Here is a 23,751-nt window from a genome sequence, read left to right on the forward strand (position 1 = left end):
AATGATGTGTCACGCTTATGACCTGCACGGCTATCGTCACCTTTAAGTACCGGAGGCGCAGCGTTAAAACAAGAAAAGGCGCGCGAGATAGTAGACGATCATTGTCGTGGGACTAAGGTACACCCCAAAGCTAGTAAGCTGTTTTAAGAGCTTATACATAAACTGACAGTGCAAATACGTGTCTGTGGAAGTGCTTGCGGACGTTCTTATACCGGTGTCCCACGTACACTTCTGGTCGCGGTCGGGGCCAATCCGGATCGAGCTTGATCCGGTTCGTGTGTTCCTACAAGCTCATTTGCGATCGCGATCCTGCGGGATCCTGACCTGGGTGATCGCGATCGCAGGCTGACGTCTGCGCGCTCTAGAGCACACTGTAAAAATAATTTACACCCTTAAAATTGAAAAAAGGGTGTGAATGTGTCTATAACTCCCACTGTGAGGCTGTCCGTTGTGTAAATAACACCCTAAGGGTGTCAAACGAGAAGAAAGGGGGTCAACCGCGCGGCCCGATTTTTATTAGTCATATCATGGGAAGCCAACAAACACTGACACCAAGGACAACATAGGGGAAATTACTTGTGCTTAATAAATGGATTGAAGAAACAATAAATAAATGGAAATTAAAGTGGATGAAAAAACAACTTGCCGCAGGTAGGAACCGAACCCACAACCTTCGCATTTCGTGTGCGATGCTCTACCAATTGAGCTACCGCGGCGCTGTTTCCCCATCCACTTTCTTGGGTATTTATGTGTACTAGTAAACTTTGGGAGTGTTAGCCAGCGTCACCACTCGCAGACCTTGGCGGCGGACGTGGAACGTCCTTGTTGCCGAAGGCGTCACGAGAACGTGATCTTTTTGGGTGAAGGCAACTGGTCAATAAACCCACATATGCTACCTGAAGGCATCAATGTTGCCGGATTCGAGACCCTCGTTATGTAATAAACGAGAAGACAGGGGGTTAACCGAGGGGCCCGATTTTTATTAGTCATATCATGGGAAGCCAACAAACACTGACACCAAGGACAACATAGGGGAAATTACTTGTGCTTAATAAATGGATTGAAGAAACAATAAATAAATGGAAATTAAAGTGGATGAAAAAACAACTTGCCGCAGGTGGGAACCGAACCCTCAACCTTCGCATTTCGCGAAGGTTGTGGGTTGTGGGTTGTTGGTTGTGCTACCCCCCTTTCCCCCCCTCCTTTCTTCTCGTTTATTACATAACGAGGGTCTCGAATCCGGCAACATTCATGCCTTCAGGTAGCATATGTGGGTTTATTGACCAGTTGCCTTCACCCAAAAAGATCACGTTCTCGTGACGCCTTCGGCAACAAGGACGTTCCACGTCCGCCGCCAAGGTCTGCGAGTGGTGACGCTGGCTAACACTCCCAGAGTTTACTAGTACACTATCGTTCATATGTTGTCCAGCGAGTAGGTTTGGAAGCATGTTGAAAAGTGTGTATACGCTATGCTAAACGTGATGTATACGCAAGAGAGACACCAAGACACGTACGAGCGCAGTTTCTCCATTGGAGTGCTTTAGTTGAGCGTCTCTGTAGAGGCGCTCAGCTAAAACACTCTGATGGAAAAACAGCACCCGTGTCTTCCGCGTCGCTGTTGTCGATTTTCACGTTTTAGTATACGTTTAGCTGATAGCGGAGCGGACGGACGGATGGATGGATGCATGTATGCTATGAGCGCAGCGCGCCCTTTTGAACGGGGCGGTGCGTTGCGCCACCAAAGTCTTATTATGTTGCCTAATGTTCTACTTATATTAAAAAAGGAAACACAAAAAGAGAAGGGGAAAAAAGAAACCCACGATGAATTTCCATAACCAAAGCTTCTGAACCCCTATTGCGAACTTTGTTTTTTGTACGTCTCCGTCTTTTGTCGTTTCCCTACATTTCTTCCACCAGTCTTCCGATCGTCTCTTACTAATCTCTATTGCGGACATGTATACTTTCCCCCCGCTCTCGCTGAACCCAAGGGCTTCAAGGAGGCCCCTGTTGCCCGAATCGACCGCTGGGCAGGTAACTTCACATTCTAATAAAACATGCTCCATCGTTTCCCTATATAGCTTTGCAGCAGCACGCACACGCTTCTACTTCCTTGTTGTATCTCACATTATAGGTGCGTGTTCTAGGGCATCCCGATCTCGCTTCGAAAAGTAATGAGCTTCCCTTTGAGTTATCATAAATTGTTTCTTTCCCGATTTCGTTTTTTCCCCTTGAATAGTTACTCATGGCAGGTTTCTTTTCTATTGTCGCCATTCGCGAGATTAACTCAGCCTCTCTGACTTTTCGCTTGACGTTCTTTGTTGCCGTGTCGCTCTCCATACAGGCCGCATACTTGCCGGTAAGCTTCCTATAGTTCTTTGGCTTCACCATGAATCAATGTTTTTTCAGAGGTCTGGTCTTACACGCGGATGTTTTCAAGAATGTATTTTTCAATATTGACGATGGCTCTATATAAGCGCGCAGAGCTGTGTATCGCAGCTGCCACAATGTTCTACTTTGATTTACGTGTACATACGCGCATAGTCGAGAAAGACCTCCGACTTATCAAAAACATACGTTTCCCGCGAATCCGACTGCATGGGCCTTGCGTAAAGAAGTATAACGAGAACCACAAATTGCGGCTTTTAATTTAAATCACGAACTGCGTTAACAGCACTACGTGTGAACACGGCGTTCGCAGTTCGTATATATATAAGGCGGATGTACGCAGCGACTTCACGCTGCACTATAAGCAGGGTAAACAACAACAACAACAACAACAGGAACAAGGAAAATGCGAAACGCGAAGCCGCTTGAACAGTTTCAGAAGCTGCGATAAGAAAATATTCGTTTTTCTAGCGATTCAGGCGAGCGTGTATGTGTAGAGTGTATGCATATATATATATATATATATATATATATGCCCCGCAGCTTATATACTCCGCAGGCGTATAGAACCTTCTCCAGCCTCTATCATTCACCTCTTTTCTTTCTTTCTTTCTTTTTCCTTCTTTGTTTTAACTTTGGCTGGTGGCGCAACTTATCTCCCCGCCGACTTGCTGATGGCGGGGCGACTCGTTCTGATCGGACGCCACCCGTGGTCGATAAGGCGATCGCCTTCGTCGCCGTCCGGTTCGCTCGCGTTTTCGCACTCGACTGAATTCGCGTCGCGAGCTCGCGGCGGCGACGCAGCTACGGGGGACGCAGAGAAGAGCCCATGCGAGAGCCGTCGTGACAAATAGGCTGTCCGCTAAGGCATCTCGTAATCTCGACCACCGCGCCGCCGCCACCGCGAAGGCCTGGAGGAGGCAGCCGCAGCGTAGACGGGCTAGGCGCGGAGGCAGCATAGGTGTACAGGGGCGCAGTCGTCCTCGACCACGCGGGATTCGGAGCAGGGCTGCTACGGTAACGTAAACGAAAAGTCATGAAAGACGTATGCAGCCCGCCCCCCCCCCCAAAAAAAAAAAGAAGAATGAAAAAAAGAAAGAGAGAGAGAGAGAGCTACAGCAGCTCTTCTATGCAGAGCTGCAATCGAAGAATAATCTTAGCGAAGATGAGCTTAGCAGGAAGAAACGGTCGAGGGAAGTGCAGAAGAACGAAATATTAAAAAAAAGGAGAAAAAAATTGCGGGCGACGTGGCGTTGCCGTTGAGAATCGGCGCAGGAACGCTGGATTGCTCACTGCTGCATGTGTCTTGAATGGCGTGCAGGTTTTCTTGCCTGCGCAGTCACCTGGCGTGTGTGTGTGTGTGTATATATATATATATATATATATATATATATATATATATATATATATAACCAAGGAGCTCGCTTTTCGTAATCATGACCACATATAAAGCCCACAGACAATGAAGCAGAGGAAAGCATAGGGAAATTAGCTGCGGATGAAAATGAAATGTGGTAAACAAAAAGACACGGACATCAACGTGGACAAAAAGCCAACGTGTCGCCGGCGGGAGCCGAACACACAACCTCCGCATCACGTTTGCGTTACACTAGCGATTGCGCTACAAAGACGGCTATCAAAGCATCCACTCACTTGGCTATTTATGTTTACGAGATCTAGTCCTAGGAGTGTATAGCCAGCGCCACTCAGAGCCAAGTAGGGCGGATGTGGAACATCCTTCTTTTTGTGCCCGATGGCGTCACGTAACACGTGATCTTTGGAGAGTGGGCATGTGGCTAATAAGCCCTCGCATGCTACCTAATGATATATATATATATATATATATATAAATGATGTGCGTGTGTGTTTGTGTATGTGTGCTCACAGCTAGTCATTATATAGAAGCACAACTTATTCATTTGCCTTAAAAAAAGGCTTCTGTTCTCGAAACTGTTGGCGAAAGGACTACAGCTGCCCAATTCCACCAACGCAAAAATCATGCAGGATTTTCAATTGCCTCTGTACAGACCATTGCATTGAAGAAAACAGAAAGTTAATAGAAATGTAGTTTAATTTCTAGAATGACTTTTGTAAGGCGACATATAGCTTCATTGTACACTTGAATGCGAACATCTTCTACCGAATAAGAGCTGTCCCACAGAAATTCTAAGTACTCTCTATCTTTCTCAGGAATATATATATATATATACATACATACCGAGGGGAAGTGCGTCGATGCCTCAGCTTCTTCGATGCTGGCACAAATGCATCTACGAGAACAAAATAGAACAGCCGGATGCGAAGACACGTGATAGAAACGGACGTGGTCAAGGAAGTCACCAGGATGGGAAGAGAGGGCGTCGTCACGAAGTTGTACACACGTGACGGACAATCAGTGCCACGCCCCCCCCCCTTCCGACAAAAAAAAAAAAAAAAAAAGAAAACCAAGAACGTGAATGCTAGCGGATATTGAGTGGAGATCGCGTATAGCGGCCGCGAAAATTGCGAACTCTCGGGAAGAGTGCGTAGTACACATACGCTTGGTCCCATAATGAGGCTGGGTGACCGCGTCGTCTTATAGGAGGACCGTGCCGGGTTGCCTTCCGACTTAATTTGCATGTCTCGCGGACGACGGCGCTTGCACGCGCTTGTGCGTGAGAAAGGAGGGGAGTGCGCGCCGCTGCTTCGTCTCGCTTATCCGCTGAACAGGCGGGGAGATAAAGGCTGGATAACGCGCGAAGCGAACAGGATTGGATCAGCTAGCCTGACGATCTTGTATACGAGGAAAGGACAAGCGTACGCGTTTATACGTACCTATATAGTGGGAAGATAACTGCTGATTGTATAATGCAATTCCTCTTCGTCTTGACAAGTGGGCTTCAGCGCGTGCATTCGTCCACTATTTTGTTTTTTAGAGAGAGAGAGAGAGAGAGAGAGAGAGAGAGAGAGAGAGAGAGAGAGAGAGAGAGAGAGAGAGGTGATAAAGGAAAGGCAGGGAGGTTAACCGTGACTGAACGGCGGTTGGCTACCCTGCACTGTGTAAGGGGGGAAATTGGAAAATAATGGATGAATAGAGGTAGAGAGGTTCACAGTATATTCACGGAACCGTCCGTGCACGTAGGCAGTGGAGAGTTTATCGTTCGTACGGTTTGCCTTACGGCATTTTTCGCGGTTAGACAAGTGCGCGCAGTCTTGAGACGGTGTTTGTGTCGTGTGCTCCTATCTTTGCCTTTCGTCACACACACACACACACACACACACACACACACACACACACACACACACACACACACACACACACACACACACACACACACACACACACACACACACACACACACACACACACACACACACACATATATATATATATATATATATATATATATATATATATATATATATATATATATATATATATATATATATATATAAGCACTCATCCCGACTCAAGATGTGTTTGCATATAGAGCATGCGGCGAACGAGGCCGCCGCTGGCAGAGCGAAGACAGGTGGTTTAACCGCGTGAGAGAAACAGACGTCAGGGATCTCCAGCCACCAGAGAACAGGATGTGCAGAGACTAAACACAGAAGAATCAAAGAAGGTATACCGGCAAGCCGGAGGCTTGACCGTGAGAGAGCCCAGTTGGGCATCAGTCGTTTTCGAGAACAGGATTTTCCAACTTGGGACCACGTGCGCGGTTACAGCGTATAACTATAGCACGTATAGTTTGCTGCGAAGTGACGGTCGCCATTCGGCGCAGCGTCGACAACTGTAGCAAGCGGATAACACTATACGTGGGAGCGGCACGTTTGCGGTCTCGGCTTAAGCCTGTCGCGAGACGAGACGGATCTTGTTACACGTCGTTGGAAGCGGCAGAAGAGAGATTATACTAGAAGGTGTCTAGCGATACTGCCACTGTGCATGACTTCCGTGTGAGACATTATTTTTATTGTTGTTGTTAACAAAGGTTAAAGCGAGGAGCAGCTGTACAATGTTGCATTGTGAACAAGCTTATATGTGTACTGTCAATGCCTTAAGATTACGACGCGCGGAATCGATGGAAACTGTGGAGAAAAAGAAAAGAGAGGAAATTCTGGAAATTTCGCAGGTCTATACGCGCACGCTGGATTTAAGGGTTGCAACTAGTATATGCGCTGGCTTGAAATTCCGCTGGTTCACGGAGTATGAGCTCCTTAAAGTCTGGGCGCCAATAGTGTAACCTGAAAACAACGCGACTCCACGTTCTGAAGCAAACTGTGCACCAATTTCGTTTGATTCTATACTGACCCGAGTATGTTCGCCAGCATGCATGGGAGGAATTTTACGTTTGTTCGTTCCCGATTGATTAATGCTTGTAGCCATCGTTCTACTTGCTCTGTAGTCCAATCCTACTGGACGACAGACCATGCTCGATGGAAAACTTGCCGTGAGAAAGAAGAAACCATTTGAGGAAGTTTGAAGGAGGTTCTCACTTGGTATATAGATGAATTCATTGGGCTTCTCTCTACCCCCCCCCCCCCCAAAAAAAAAATAAAAGAAACACTGCGGCTACTATAGACTCCATAGTGGAGGAGGACTCCTGATTAATTTTCACCACCTGCGGTTCGCTAATGTGCACCTAGTTTATGTACGCGAGCGGTTTTTTTCTTTTTCTTTTTTTTTTGCATTTCGGCCTCAGCGAACTATTGATCGCAGAGGCAGGTAATTGAACTAGTGACTTCCTGCACAGCATCATAACGCCATAGACAGTAAGGAACAGCGTCGGGTAGCTGCTAATTGTTTCGCGGGAGTAACACAACAGTTAAAAGGATTACTGTAACAAACATTATACACTATCTGTCCTCGCTGTATGGCTTCCTTGCACTGCTACACAGAGGCGGTGGTGATGTCCGTCAGACCATTCTCTCTTAAAAATGCGATAAGGAGACGTGAAGTTTCTTTGCAGGCTATAACTGGTCCTTCAGGAAACACAAGGTGTTGCAGGCACATATGTGCAAGGTTCTTTTGTTGCAGATTTTTCCAGGAGAGCGTCCCTTTCATCTTGGAATTTTGGCCACGACCACAAAAAGCGTTCGATGTCTCCTGTCTCGTCGCATGTCGTACAGTTCGGAGAATCGACGCGCCCCTTCTTATATAACCATGCTGCTGTACTAGCAGGTCCTGTCCTTATTCGATATAGAAATGAGGCTTCCTCTCGACAAAATCTCTTGGTTACGCATGACATATGTGATGCAACCCAAAGTGACCCAAAGTGATTTCGAATGTCACATTTCTTGATTGCTCTTTGGGCCTTTGACTTTGGGAGATGATGAAGCGCTGCGTATGCAAGAGCATCAGCTCTTTCGTTGCCAGCAATGCCAATGTGGGAAAGAATCGACTGAAACTTTACTGTGAAGCTTTTGTTGCCGAGTTCTTTCACGTGGGCTTACGATATGCGCGGGAACTTAATGGACGATAGACCTCTGTAGAGTCGTTGTATACCGCGGCCTTCGAGTCCGTAAGGAGCACCACATTTTGTAGAGGCAACGTCTTTAGTTTGCGCAGAGCAGCAGCTATTTCCACGCCTTCCACAACTGTCGACGAAGCTATACAGTCCAGATGGCCAGACCACGCATACCTCAGAGAGGAAATATATAACATGCAGCTGCGCTGCGATCTTCGTATACATTGACAGAGCCATCTGTGTATACTTGGAGGTGATTGGGGTGAGTCGTGTTCAAGTGTTCCAGAACTAGTGACTTGGCTTGTGCAGCTGGAATGCAGCTCGTTGACTGTACAGTCGGGATACACTTAAGTTGCATGTGATATCTTCGAATGGTCCAAGGTGGGTCTACCTGTCCCCTCTGTCTCGACTAGCGTAATCCTAAGAGTCGAATCGTGTTGAGTGCTGAATAAAAATGCGAGCGCGGCCTGTTACCTAAACGTCTTAAGAGAGCTTTGCCGGGCGAAGACTCACTAAAACATCGTTATAGCTGGGTCGCGAGGGTCTAGGAAGCCTGACGTCGCAGAGGGGGTGACTCAGCTTCGTAGAGCGCTTTTTTTGTTCGACGCCGACTGAGGGACTCTCAAGCACAATGGAAGACCTCTTCTGTGTATGGCTTCTAGCTAAGCGCTCGTATATTGGCTGTCTGTGGGTGACATCAGAGGTAGCTGGTATAGAATCTGACTTGTAACAAGCGCTGTATGTAGCCGTAGCATCGACGTCGGGCTGTTGCCCCAGCGTATGCCAACGACTCTGCTTGAGCACATGAAGCCTCTGTGACGATGACGCCGCAACGTAGTCAACAGTGAAGATGTAGCGTAGTTCATATAGACGGCACGACAACAAAACATCAAGCTCCTGTGGAATTCCTGCCTATGCGGAACGTTTTATTAACGTTAATGGTAGTAGAATGCCTATAGAGGAAAGTTTGGTAAGGCCAGACAAGAGGGGCAATCTCAGACAAGTCGCGTTCTGTCAGGAAAAGCGAAAAAGACTAGAGACAACTGCACTGAGACGGCGTTGAGAAATGCGCGGAGTAAGTCGTCGCGGCGAAGGGTGGCGAAAATGAAACAAAAGGAGGTCGTTCGCATATCACCGACGCACGCGTCTCCAGGATGTGCTCCAGACGTATACGGAAAAGAAAAATAAGAAAAGAAAATGAGAAAAAGAAAGGAATCTCGCTGGCCTTATCGTTGCGCCTACCTGCTGTCCTATAATCAAAACATTAGAGGAAAGAGGGGCACGAATCGCCGAGATAACGGAGAACAGAAACAAGAAACGAGAATACGAAGTCTCTGATAAGAAGGTCGGTTGGCCGAGTGTAGAGAAGGCTGCAGTTTTGATTCATTGATTTATCGCGCCACCCCTCCGGGGGCGCTGCCAAGCACCTGCCTTCTTCTTTTTCCTCGACGAGGAACTCTTCAAGAAAGAGAAAGAAAATGCCTTTTTAGAGAGCCGAGCCTTTTAAGATCGCTGCAGAACCGTTAGCGTTATCGACGCCGCCTGTGGCGAAAACTGAGCCACATAACGAAAGATTCAGCGGCAGCTGCGTCAAAACAAAGCACAATGTGGGAAAGGGACGTCTGCTGGTTGGAAAACATTAGCGCGAGGTAAAGGGAAGATTGTTGGACCCCCTCCTGCGTATCTATACGCACCCAGGCTCGCTGGAACGCACGCATGAACGAACAGACGCACAAAGACCGCATATACGCACACACAGACCCCGACGAGCGTTCACGCATGCAGACGAACACGTACGCACACGCACATACCAGCATAAACGTACCAGACGACCACGCACAGACGCAAATGAATAGACACATACCCAGACACGAACAGACGAACATAGACGTTCCAGACGAAGACACACACACAACACGAACAGACAGACGAACATACATGCACCAGGCGAAGACAAGCGCACAGACGCGCGGGCAAACGCACGCCCACACATACACACGCACACGCGCTCACGCACGCACGTACATAGTGTGCATGCGTACACTGAGCATACACGTATACGCTCAGTTGAGGTTTACGCGCCAAGCCTCTTAGCGGAGAGCCCCGTATCTCGCCAACCGCCTGCGTGTATCAGAAAAACGCGTGGTTGCCGCAACACCATGCTCGAGGCTGCTGGTCTTTCTCACTTAGCAGATCGTCGTGTACATCTACGTTCTCCTTTTTGAACGTTTTGTTTTAGGTCCTTGCTTGTAGTTGGACGGCTAGTCCCAGTCGCGACTTCGCCTCTTCTAAAAGCTTAAAAAACATAGGAAAAAGAAAAGAAAAACTCGGTCGGCTCACGCATGTGTCAGAGCTTATATAGGACCTGCAGTTCAAGAGAATGGGTCGCCTTCAAAGTGACGGCGGTCTCCTTTCTGGGGCAGCAGCCGCCTTTTTTTTTTTTTTTCTATACCCCGAAAGTTACGACAGTCGTCTTCGGCGCCGGCGGTGGTGGACCCGCGGAGTACAGCGGCCTAGTACAAAACGGGGGACGCGTGCTCTGTGTGCGCATGCGCGCACCAGAGCGATAACGCCCGCTATCTCGCTGGCGTTGTCTTCCAGAGTGTGGGGAGAAAGTATAGGGCGCCTCTGATGCGCTCCGCAGACCGGAGCTTCGTCTTCACGCGTTTCTATACACGTGATTTCTGTTGTCCTCTGTGAGCTCCATAAAACAAAAAAAACAACAAGTTGAAGTATTCTGTTGGTTCGAACAATCAAGGACATTTTTCTATCGCAGGGGCCTGCCAACGAAAAAACCACTGGGGGCGCTGAAGAAATGAAGGCATTGAAGAAATGTAGCAACGTATACCGTATTTCCAACGTATTGACATGTGTGCTCATCGGAGCTCCTCTCGCCTGTTTCCAGTGATGATGATATGTTGGCGGTGATTTATCGGCGTCCCCTTTGAAACGGGGTGGGGGTGACAAATGGCCACCTAGCGTACTTGAGTTAAACAGGTATGCTATATACATGCTTTTCATTCTAGCATTTTTGTGTACATCTCCGTAATATTTTTTTTTCTCATCGTCAAAACTTCTGTATCTACCTTGTACCGCTACCTATGCCATTAACAGATCCAGTCGTACCAATATCTTCCCTGCATTTTTTTTCTACTAATACTCTAAACGTATTTTGTTATCGGCCACGACTGCTGACCAGTTGATGCTTCCGTCCACTTCAAATCTGAGCGCTTCTGGAAGCTGTAGGTTATACCTACAAGTCTCACTATAGTTCCCACTGCACATGGTTTGCCATTTAGCGTCGCCGCCTCGAAGTACGCGCATGGCGCGATTCGAGGATCTTTTTTTTTTTTGTTTTTGTCATGGAAGACCAGCGTATGGGGAACCAGCGCTGGATAGGCGGCGCGTCGAAAAGAGTGCGTTGCATGCCGCCCTGGCGACGAAACGCGGCATATTCCAGCCACACAACCAGACGACACTCGCATACGCAGCCGTATTATAGTTCGTATGTTTCCGTTTTCGCGCCGCTTCAAGTGGAGTTTTTGTAAAGAAGCTAGCGCCATCAAGTGAAGAAATGACGAAAGAAGCTTTTTAAGCTTTATACATTTTTCACAGTGCGTCGCGGCGAGCACGTGTGTTTCTTTAACGGTTGCGTCGTGTATCGATGCCATGTTTGCGTGGCTGCCTGCCTCGCAAATCTAGCAGTTATGGCTCCGGTCGTGCTGCGCTATGGTTTCGGAAGTATTAGTTGGCCGGAAGATATTCCATATTTCTCTGGCTAGACATAAAAAATTCTGATGTTACTTCGCCACAGCAGTCAATAGAGAAGAAAGCTTTATCGCATCAGCTGACTCGCGCAAGCAAAGGTTTGAGTGCTCGGCTGCTTGATCCGTAACAATTCTGGCTACATTTAGCACTAATTACATTAATTTGCCGGATGCATCTCAGCGCCGAGTCCTCATCCGCATGCGCATATTTATAAACACATAGGTGGCTTAGTCGCGCGTGCGCCGGCACTATGCGCATACAACTCGTATTACAAGGCAGCTTGCCTCCTACATAATTCTTGGCAATGAATGGATAATTTTTACCTTTCGTATCGTTCACTTGGTGCGGTGGCGTTGGAAGGGGCTTGGCGGTGGCATTGCGAAGGAAAAATGGTACATATGCCGGATGGTGCATGCTATTGCTCATTTTGTTTCCGACGAAATACCGACAGCAGCTTCTGCTGTTTGGTACTATCTGCCATGGCTGACCGTCTTCACTATCGAATAAACCAAGGATACACTCAAAATTTGATTTAGAAACCAGCCCGACACCGCTTGACAGGGCGACAAGACGGGAGCTTACTCCGCTCGCCTGACTGCTTGGATCCAACGCCGCCTCCGTTCTTGTTCGTAGGGTTTAGATGGAAAGACGCAGAAGGATACATCCTCCCTCATCCCGACTTAGTTGTGGCACTTGTATACGCAACAGTATCGTCGGCGCCCTTTTGTTTTCCTTCGACTTTAAGGGCACGCAACGCAATTTTCGTCCGCGGGGGAGGCTGTATTGTGCACGTTCTGACCGCCAGGGCGGCGCTGCAGGCGCCGTGAAAACTCCAGCGCTGGTTCCCCATACCTACCTACTGGCGCATGCTCAGTTACCGAAACTGGCGTCAGAGAGGTTGATTGAAGAAAGGAGCACAGAGGTGCACATAGTGGCACATATCCGGTGCTTCGAGTCGGGCGTCAAAACGGTTCATTGAAGAACGCCACATAGACACACAACTAAGTTGACTAGAAGGCAGAAGCCGAGAACGAAAATACTTTGTGGAGAATCGAAGTATCTTGTTTCTCGCATCCTCAGAACAAAATAACTTGTTTGTAGTTCTGGAGAAAAGTTGAGTAAGGTACGTGGTTGCGCTAAGTAGCGCACAGGAAGCTGCTCGTCCCATTGATTTGAAAGTTGCATCTAAACATTGGCCACCAGCACGATTTCTAAAAAAGCATTCTCTTCAGAACACACGAAACAATTCAGCACCTTTTAAGGATGTACAAGCGGTGCTTCGTTGTTCTATGGCTAGTAGCACCATCACGTATAAGGGGCGAGATCGAATCGTTGGTGGAGAGTACAAGCGATGCTTCGTTGTTCTATGGCTAGCAGCACCATCACGTATAAGGGGCGAGATCGAATCGTTGGTGGAGAGAAACAATTTCTTTTTTTGCAGACTTCTGGGGGCAAGTAAAAATGGTAATAGCTAAATTCCTGTATCTGATACTTCTGTGCGCCCAAGGTAGTCGGAAATATTAGTTTTCAACCTCGTCTTCTTTCCTCACACGTGTAGTCACAGCTCACTGTCGTGAGGAGTAAAATTTTATAGCCCTAATATTAAGGGTATTAGACATAAGTCAAAGCAACATCCTTAAAGGTGTAAAATTTTTTAGAGTGATATATGAGCACATGGAGACAGCAGTCGCATTCCTGGCTCTGAAATAACATCAGTACCGTGGCTTCGATGCGACATTAAGCGAATGAAATGGCAGATTCGAAAATAGAATCTAGCGACGATGTAGGCAAACAAAATGAAAGGGCGGAATCTATACTTTATGCCAAGTCTGCAAGCCCGTTATCGTGAGATGACTAAACCGCATAGATGTCCGACAATTGTTTTTCTCACATTCGTCGTGTGTTACACTAGAGGATACAAAAGCTCTGGGGAGACGACCTGAAACTGCGCTACTCAAGACGTCAGTTAACATGGTGTTCTTAGAGTGCTTTATGAGAAGTCTTAAAAACGTTTTCTTTCTTCTCTTCTGCAATAGGTTTCCGTAACTTAAGTGAAAAATGCATCAACATAACGCTATCAGGACGTTCGTGTGAGTTTTGCTATAAAAAAAAGAAACCTAAAAGAATAGCCAGGAAATGTTCAGCACAACATCCTCGGTTGCATGGTGCCAGCATGGGCAAACATGTTCAATTTTAAGTATTTACCCTTTGAACAGGGCACTCGTCGCGTACTTGTGGATATAATGTAGGTTTCTGAAATCACCCGGATTGAGTGTCCATCTGCGAGGCACTGCTTAACATTACAGTTTGTCTGCGTGTACAGCCTGCATGAGCGGTGTCTTATCTGATCCTACCTGTTTAACCTTCTTTTCCCGTAACTTTTCCCATTCTCTTGCGTACGGTAGTAAAACGAAATCAGTCTTGGTTGACCTCCCGGCCTTTCTTTACTATCTCTATAAAGTCGTGAAAACCGTCCATGCCTCCTGAAAAGGCTCTAAAAATATTGGTCCAATATTCATATCTTACGTAGCCAGGACAGAAGCGGTTGCAATGCTTCGTTTCCTTAATGCCAATTATTATTTGCCTCATACCAGGCCGCTTGCGTTAGGTATGGGTTCCTGTATAGCCTCATTCCAAGTCTCTCCAAGGAAAACAAAACTCAATTGGTTATCCGATTATGGGCTGACGACGCATGTGCATCCAGATGAATAATCTGATGCTTTATGCATTATATAGCCAGCTACTTCCAAGATGCTTCACATATATAGCATTGATTCCCACAATGGGTGTGAACTGCACAATTTCTTTCCAAATCTAAGGGAGAGAGGTCTCCTTCTGAAGGCAATTCTGCGGAAGAACAGCAGACTTCTCTTCGGAATGTCATCTTGGCAGCGTGGCTGGGAAGGCCACCTACTACGCCGCTTTCACAGACTCGACTTGCAAAGACATGCAGTGGCTCTCCCATGCACTGATACGAATGGAGAATTCTCCACTGTCCGTGAAGACGCTATACATTGGAACAGCATCCTCATGGATCGTCAACCCAAGAGGCAGCGGAGACACTTCTGTGCTTCTTCAGCGCGACTTCTTTGTGCGAACGCCTTTCACTGCGTGTCGCTGTTCACGTCCGAGCAAGCGGTCACCTCGTATTCCCTCGTTCTCTCTATCGCTGATTTTTCTATTGACTCTAGAATTACTGTATATCTGGGGACATATACAGCAACCCTATATATACGTTCCCGTTTCCATGGCGCTGTGGACTTCGCGGACTGAAATGACGACAACCACGCAGAAGTTGCGCTATCGCCTCTTTGCTCCCACAAAGTTCAGATTCCTGACTTCTGGCGATTCCGATGAGTATAGTAAAGGTTACTCCAAACCGTAGACGACAAAGGAGAGATATACCTCCGGTCGCGGTAAGCCGTGTGGAAGGAGGAGCTTTGGACGGGGATTCAAGGAACGCAGGCGCTGCTCTGTGATGTCTGCCGAATTTCATTGGACCAATGTAAGCTCACGGGCAAGCGCACGGAGCTTTCCCACTGCATCTGTCCTTGGCATCGGGACATATCAACACAATCGCCGCTGTCATGAGCAGGTCGAGCTGGTGTATCTGAGTGGCCATTTCTAACACGCTCGACAAGAGAGAGAGACAGATGCAAATGAGAGAAAGGCAGGGAGGTTAACCAGAGTAAAAACCTCCGGTTTGCTACCCTGCCCTAGGGGAAGGGAAAGGGGAAGTAAAGACGGGAAAGAACAGCGTGACAAAACTAAAAGCGTGAGAAAAAAAATGACGGTCCCATTAGGGAAAACCAGAATTATTGGGTCTTGGAACGGCCTACGTTGGCCCGAACTACTTTAAAAACGCTAATGCTCTTCTAAAAACATAGGAACCGATTGAAAAACTACTGTGTGGGCAGATTTATTTATCTTGTATTCTTTTCTATTCATATTGCCGCCCTTGCCCTATGCCCCTGTGCTGAATAGCCAAACGGATTGGTTGGCTTCTCTGATTCACCTCTGTGGCTTTCACCTTTTGTTTTCTCTCTCTCTTTCATCAGCGCCACATATAGAGACTTCGTCTCTCAGTTCATCTGCATGCCTAGGTATCACTGGTTCCCTTTCCTCATTGTAGGGTAGCCAACCGGGTGCTTTTCTGGTTACATCCCTTCCTTCGCTCTCTTTCCACGGCAGATTGCAAAAGTCCACACTCGGCTCTCCTACGTAGCCTACTTGCAAAGCTTCCTGCTCAGGCAAAATGCTTCTTGGCTTCGGTGGCTGGAGGAAAACGGAGAGAGAGGACAGAAAGAGAGAAGACAGGGATCTTAATCAGAAAAGTGTCTGGAATTGGCTATACCCGCTCGGGGAACGAAGAAGGGGAATGTAAAGATGGGTGAGAAAGACAGGAACGGTGAATCTGTGGACGTGCGTGGACACATTCACGTATACGCAGTCATAGGCGCTTACGTGAGCCAGTCGTTTTCAGAAAGCACTAAAGTGTCTTCACTGCCTTCTGGGCCGATGATCGGCGGTGACGGTGTTGCAGCGGTGTAGTATGTTCACTCAGTGCCCGATCATTTATAGTCGCATCAATGTATTGGACATAGATTGCCTTTGTATTTCAAGTTGAGGACAGTTACACAATAGGAGGTCAATGTTTTCCTCGCAGCCGCGGACATCACAAAGCACGACTGTCAGCCATTCCGCTTATAGTGGCAAATAAGTTTTAGTGAAGACAACTTCTAGCCACAGCCGACCCAGATGAGACGCTTCGCGTCGGTGGAGTCTAGCCAGAGGTCCGAGTTGCAGTCAAGAGCTTAGTCTGTAGTCTTGTACACCTTGTATGTCCGGTCTTCCACGCAGATAACAAGAGTGTGCGTTATAGAATGTGAAGTTGTCTCACAGAGTCTCTTATAGCGAGTGTAATCGGGACGCAGCAGTCTTCCTCATGTGATATTCGAGCATTACACACACACACACACACACACACACACACACACACACACACACACACACACACACACACACACACACACACACACACACACACACACACACACACACACACACACACACACACACACACACACACACACACACACACACACACACACACACACACACACACACACACACACACACACACACACACACACACACACACACACACACATGTATATATATATAGCTGCGTCTTTTCAAAGGGTAGTTAAGTTCCATGTCGGAGGAACAACTGCATACATTGCAATGCCGAGTTTGAATAGCAGAAGACTGCGCATTTTCCAGGATTGGTAATATGAAGTGAACTGAGGATAGCCGCGAGCTCTTCTGCTGTAGACGTAGTGACATGGGAAGTCTTTAACCTTTGGGTTATCCCCCTTGTTGATATAGCCACAGCGCCAACCGGTCCTAGTTGATGCAGTGGAGCCATTATTGTAGACGTGAGCGCAGTCGCTGTGTTTCTCATACGAGAGGAGTAAACTAAGTTACTGTCACCTGCTTAGGTGCAGGTGACCGTAAGGCTGTCTTTTTCCCAAGACCTGGGATTGTGAGGTTTGATTGAGGGCGGCAGGATCGCACACCATGGAGGATCGGAAGCTCTTGCTGGAGGTGCGTACCTTGACGTAAGAGAGGCACGGTGCGTGAAGACAGTTGCACTGAATGTCGTGCGGGGCTTTTCCACTGGGAAGCTGGCGAGGTGGTGGGTAAGGGTCCGGGCAAAATATCTTGTGTGAACACGCGTTGTTGCAACGGTGATGTGCGTTTCGATTGCGTAATCTCGAGCGATTGCAATAGTTTCTGTCGTTGTCGCGCTCCGTGCTAGTCCAAGGCATGCTCCGTGGGCTTGGGCTTGGGTACTTAGGATGGCATTAAAGTTATGTTTGCAGGTGTTGGAGATTACCGGTAGGCCGTACGGCAGGAATCCAATCAAAAGGACCTTGTACAGTTCCAGATGATAGCTTATTGCTACTCCCCAGGTCTTTCATCCAAGAACCTAAATATATGGCAAGTTGCCAATCAGACGTTTTTTGTTTCTTTTTTGACACAGAATTCACACGAAGGTTCCAGGAGAGGTTTTTCTCAATAACCGGTCACCAAAATCTGTGACTTATCTGGTACGGGACCAGATACCCGTTGACGGACACCATGCATGTAGAAGGACATTGGTTATCTGGTAAATGCCACCACTGCGCACTTTTCACATATTTTCTGTACTTGTTCGCGAACGTATATATGATGTTAAAGCGGCTGCCTTCTGAAGCCGCGCACAAAGCTGAAGACGCGTGTCAGACCCGACGTCCAAATACAAATGTCGTCGGCGTATATGGAGAGCCGAACGGTGCTTGGATGGATGTCGGCCAGATTTGAAGAGAAAGGGCGCACTCTACACATGACATGGCTGATTGCGAATAGTTTCCTGTAACTCTGCTTCAAAACTATCTGTCGCTGCAGTGTAAGTAACGAGACGTGCTCGGCCACTCAAGGCTGCGCTGGAAGTTGAGCAGACGACGATTTGACACAGGGGAGGCTCGGGGCTCGGTGACAGGTGCATTCTGACGGTCATTTCACTCCTGATTGGTTTAAGCCAGCTGCAAATATCTTTTACTGGAGCGCCACGTGTTTATTTTTTTCGTCTTTTTCCCCCCTGTTTTCCGAGACAGACTTCAGTTACAGCGAATTCGTTACTCCGCCTGTGTGGAATAGCTAGGCTACCCGACACTAACGAAACGTCAAAAACCGTGACATGAACCTCATCATGATTCACTGCTGTGTGCTTACGAAGCTGTAGAATTCGTCGTTGAGATATGATATTCCAGAGAAATGGGGAGGGGGGATGCTCAGAGGCTGACACCTCCCACGGGCGGAGGGCGAGTTATAGTATATGTGTTCCGTGCAGGTTACAGAAATACAGAGCATACGAACTGGAGAGAGAGAGAGAGAGAGAGAGAGAGAGAGAGAGAGAGAGAGAGAGAGAGAGAGAGAGAGAGAGAGAGAGAGAGAGAGAGAGCGACGCCAACACGAACATACGAGACGTTCATGAAACCAGATGGAAAGAGAAAGAAAAAAATTCGTAACTCTCACCCACAACTGTAAAGTACGGTAAACAAGTGGCAATACAGGAAAAAAAATTAGACGATGACCTTGAACGCCTAACAATTATTACAAGCCAATTAATATCCTTACAGTATCCGATATAGTTAAATATAATCTAGGTATCTGGTTATATAAACATATAAACAATCGATTCCCCTTTTCTTTCATTCCGTCTTCTTTCCTAGACATCGCTAACAGCACTAGATTTGCTCTTATGAAAAATCTCATCTCACCTAGAGTTCGAACCAACTAGGCAAGCAGTTTGTTCATTTCAGCGCTTTTTTATTATGGAACTCGCTACCGTTTGTTTCAAAAGTAATGACACTTCATTCATTTGTTATATAATTCAAAAAAATTCTTTTGAAGCAACCGAGCCTTACATAATTTGTCTTTAACGGCGACCTCGTAGATGACGTAGGCTCTCGTCGGGGCGCGTGAGCGCCCAACTGCAGGCACAAAGTTCGCTCCAATCCAATCCAATTTGTATATGCCGCATAATGCATGCGTTTGCATTTTCATTGGTTAATACTGAAGTTTATATCATGCTTATTAATCACGCATGAAACTGTTTAAACAAGCCCATTTTCTGTTCAATTTGTTCATGTTTCCGTACGTTGCTTAATTGATTTAATTCGTGTTTTACTGTTTCTATAATTGCTGCCTTTGTCTATTTTGTTTTATAGTTGTATTTATTACATTCGCTGCGTTAACTAAGTTTACTTTCCTTTTCGTATATCTCATGTACAGGACGTCCCAATTCAGTCTCAGGCTCCGGGACCTCCTCCTGTATATTACGTGTTGTAATTTTTTTTTTTATTTAACATACTGTTAGTCCCACTGGGACTGTTACACGAATGGATTTATCAGCAAGATACAGGAATACAGTATACAGTACACTACAGTAATACGCCAGTTACACATCAAGCGGGCAACAATACAAACGGTATACAGTACAGTACAGTAATACACCAGTTACACACCGAGTGGGCAACAACACAAAATCAATACAGTCTGAACATGATCATCAGGTCTGGATTGTTGACAAGACTGACGAGGCTGCGAGCTCAGCGAACTTGTTCAAGGAATCCTGCGCAGTTATAGATTTATCTAGGCCGTTCCATTCTCTTATGGCTCGACGGAAGAAGGAAAAGTAATATGTGTTGTTAGCACAAGAGTATTCATTAATCGTAAAGTCATGCTTGTGACGTGTTTCTCTAGAACGATTAAAACTAATGTAAGTAGCAGGATTCATGTTAAATGCGTTATGAATTAATAGTAATAATAATAGTAATAGTAAGTAATAACTTCGTATGTAGTAATAACATTTTCCGATTCTGATTCTCAAGTCGTTTATTGAGCCGTGCGTTTAACTATAGGGGTAATTGTTTTCGCTCATTTCGTTCGCACGATAGCGAAATAATGCACCGGCTCCCTCCTAGCTGGTCGTAGCCGCCGCGTTTTACCGATCCTGAATTATCGCATTTTAAAGGTAATTCTCACTGCGCGAAATAACCATGAACTAAATATTATTGACATCATACTTTCAATTCTATGACTCTCTGTACGACATAGCTTATGTTAGTATCGGTTATCATGCTCATGAGAATGATCCTCATGTATGCACTTTGAACGTTACAAAAACAGCTTGTCGTCATAATGATTGATTCATAATGACGCATAGTACATATGGAATCGTAACAATAGGTTCAGACAGTCGCGGCTCGTCTAAACACTTGTTGGAAACCGCTTTGCCTTCGTGTAGACTTGTCCTTTTGGGGATATAGACTCTATGCCCTGTTTAGACATAAAAACCGTCAACCAGGCAATATCAGCCGGTCTCCTTTCATCCGTAGACGTTCGGACGAGCTATATGCAGGAAGTGCATGCACGTTTGCTGGTAGGAAGTGCAAGGACATAATTCCACAGTCATAATTCTGCACATATTAAAGACGCTCCTATTAAGACGTTTATATACTTTTAAGGCTTTGCAAATGAATTTTCGCTAAGAGAATATCAATGTTTTACTATGTTTATCCTGCTTACTAATCATACGGCAATGACGACAAATTGCCATCAGCGTCGTATGAAATGGTACTGAAAGCATTAATTGAGAAAGCGAAACGTGTGTAAGCATGGTTTCTCTAGAGCACGAGTGCTTAGTACTAAAGTAATAGCACGCGCAGGATAGGACGCGTCTATGTTAAGAGAAGCCTTTCAATTATGATTTAAACTATATTTGCCCGCTCCAAACAATTATTCCCATCGCTAACCTGACACTTCGCGGTTTCGTTCTGCCAAATAGTCACAATTGTTGCTATACAATAAAGTATGAGAACGCGGTCGTACGCTAAATATGGCTGCCAAAGAAAATAAATAAACAAATAAATAAATAAATAAATAAATAAATAGAGAAAGAAAGAAAGACCCCATGGTACCTTTCAGCGCAGACCATGCAGAACGCACGAGAACGAAAAGAAGAAACTTATAAAAGGTAAACAGTGCATTTTCTTCCAACTAACTTTGTTCCCACACATGCACACAGATATACATACATGGTTTTATGCGTACAAGAGACATCAAATCAAACAGACGAAAAGAAAAGCATAATTATAAGGTAGGTGGAAGCTCCCTTATAATTGGATTCGCAATTCCGACTTGTTCGGATCAGTACCTTAGACGAAAGACAGAGGCATGTACCGAAGCCCATTCTCTTTAAAAAATTTTTTTGGCATAGTAACCTGAAGACAATATCATGCATGATTCATTTGCTTCCAAATGTCTACACGTCATAAAGCGCCTGTTAGGTGTCGCGGACAAAGTTGTCTAGGATATTTAGACAGCTAATGGGGAAAAAAAAAAAAAGGAATCGCCGACTCTCAGTCAACAAGTACAACCAAGAAACGGACCAGTTAACGGCAAGGACGGCGACAAGGAAAATTTGTTTACCGTAAAGCTAGAGATGCGGAAACAACGTGGACGGGCGCGCCGGAAAAGGAGTCCAGCGACGGAACTATGTCAAACAGCGAACAACTAAATCGAGAGGGGGATCTTCTGACGGCAATTCAGAGGGCAGCGCACCGTAGACATGCTGTTCAAAGGCAGATCATGGTGCCCGAGAAAACGGTGTTATTCCCATACACAAGATTCGCCGATGAGGAATTGGCACTTGCCGTGTGGAAATAGCGAAGTCAATATATATAAAACACATTTCGTTGGCATGTTTACAGTATGCATTCAGATGTACAGTTGAGCACGTGGTTACCGTGTCTGAGGCTTTGGGTTTTAAAAAGTGATAGCGGAAGGGCTAATAAACATCCAGTGACGAAGAGAAAGAGACAGCTGGCGTATTAGTGGCTTAAGGGCAAGGAGCCAAGGTTTCAAAAATTTTAAAAGCCAATAGTTCTACTCCAAGTGTTACAGTTTTTAGGGGCAACGGTAAGCATAGCACAAAAATGAAGATTACGTGCTTGGTGTGCATGGGGTATCACTCCGTTTCAAAGAGAAGCGATCCGCAGATCCATCCATATATATTTCTCTTTAATGTTATACGGGTCAAACCTTTCTTTCGCGTCCAGTCCAGAAGCAGGATAAACGGCAGCTAAAGAAGAAAAAAAAAAAAAACGAAGGGAAGGACGAAGTAAAGCTGAGAGATTATAGTATATCGTTAAGTTTCGGTCCGAAATATAGCCTCGTTAGCCTCGGGTATAGTGACGTCACTGTAGCGTCCTGGTGGTAGCGGTCGGATTCGAACGCAGGACCACGCGGGTGCGAACTCAAGTGGAAAAGAAGTAAAATAGACGAGAGCAAATTGAAGGTATGGTCGCGTAAACATATGGGGAGGCTCGTTCCCTTTTTGCGATGTTCTCGTAACAATATGTAGTCATTTGTTCTTTGCAGCAGTCGCTGCCGTGTTTATGTTCCTCTGAAACGCTTAAACGAGTTTTCGATTAGCCATGTCTAGCCGGTTCAACCTCCTGAAACAAGAGAGGGGAACGCATCTCGCAACTCGTGCAGAGGATAAAGTCAGGGCGTGCAGACAAATGCTGTTTATATGCAAAATACTTCCGAACGTCCGCCCTTTACTAATGTCGCACGTCGTCGGAAAGCTTTGACAACGCTGCCGAATGTCGCCCTTGCGAATGTCGCACGTCGCCGGTAAACGGCGACAATCACACGGCGCCAAAACAGAACCATCCGAGAAGGCGAAGCGGAACGAATGAAATTTATCTTGAAACACCTACCGGCAAAGTAATCAGCGCATTCTTTCAATGCGGTAGCCATCTCACGACAAGCTGTAAAACGACGGAAGACAAAGGACGTACACTATATACGCGTAGGCTGGAAAGATTACCGAGAACTCATTGCCCCGCATATTGCTCAAGAGGGCAAAGGGGGGCAGAGAAGGCGGCGATTAGCCAACGCGCTGAGTGTTCGCTTCCCTTTCCGTTGAACTCGAACAAAGGATTCGCGTGTGTGCAGACATCGCAGAGGGTGAGAGGTGAGAAGGAGGGGTGGGAGAGAGAAAGGACAGAGAGAGTGAGAGAATGATTACGGAAGGACGCTCGCTCGAGCGCGATAAATGTGCGGCGCGTTGGTTTGACCGAGTACTGCGGGAGTTCGCGATTGTTGGCCCTCGATAGCACCCGATGAATTTGCTCATCTTGCCGCGGATTCAATCGCCAACGGATCGACGACGGTTCTCGGGCTCATCACTGTCAACACGTCACACCGCAGAAGCACGCTGGATGCGCACTGTTCACGCACGCCGGATGACAACTCACCTTAGAAGGGGCGCGGCATTGAGATTGCCGAGGGGCGAGGGCGGGCAGCGAGATGAGGCCTATATCAAACGTGACCACGATGTAGGCAGGGCTCGCCTGTCGCATAGGCGCAAGGCGGTTTCCTCGTGCAAATCCGCTTCCGTGGCGCAGGCCAGAAGATTATAGGCAGCAGCTTCCGCGATACTGCTGCGCTTGCAGCGGTGGTAGTGCAGGATTCGGGGTGGGCCTCAACGCGTTGGGCACTCGTGCCCAGTGTACTTGGCTTGCCTTTTTGCTCA

At 46.7% G+C, this 23,751-nt stretch overlaps 1 protein-coding gene across 1 annotated transcript in view; it reads right to left on the reverse strand.

The window, feature by feature from the left end:
* The window catches only part of LOC142585380 (uncharacterized), a 229,933-nt gene extending 206,439 nt beyond the window's left edge, over window positions 1-23,494 (reverse strand). Inside the window, exon 1 of the mRNA XM_075696102.1 lies at window positions 23,474-23,494. The gene's annotated coding sequence lies outside the window, so the exon portion shown is untranslated. The remainder of the gene's footprint in view (window positions 1-23,473) is intronic.
* Between the last annotated feature and the right edge of the window lie 257 nt (window positions 23,495-23,751).

Source organism: Dermacentor variabilis, chromosome 6 (assembly GCF_050947875.1).
Source record: "Dermacentor variabilis isolate Ectoservices chromosome 6, ASM5094787v1, whole genome shotgun sequence".
Classification (NCBI taxonomy): domain Eukaryota; kingdom Metazoa; phylum Arthropoda; class Arachnida; order Ixodida; family Ixodidae; genus Dermacentor; species Dermacentor variabilis.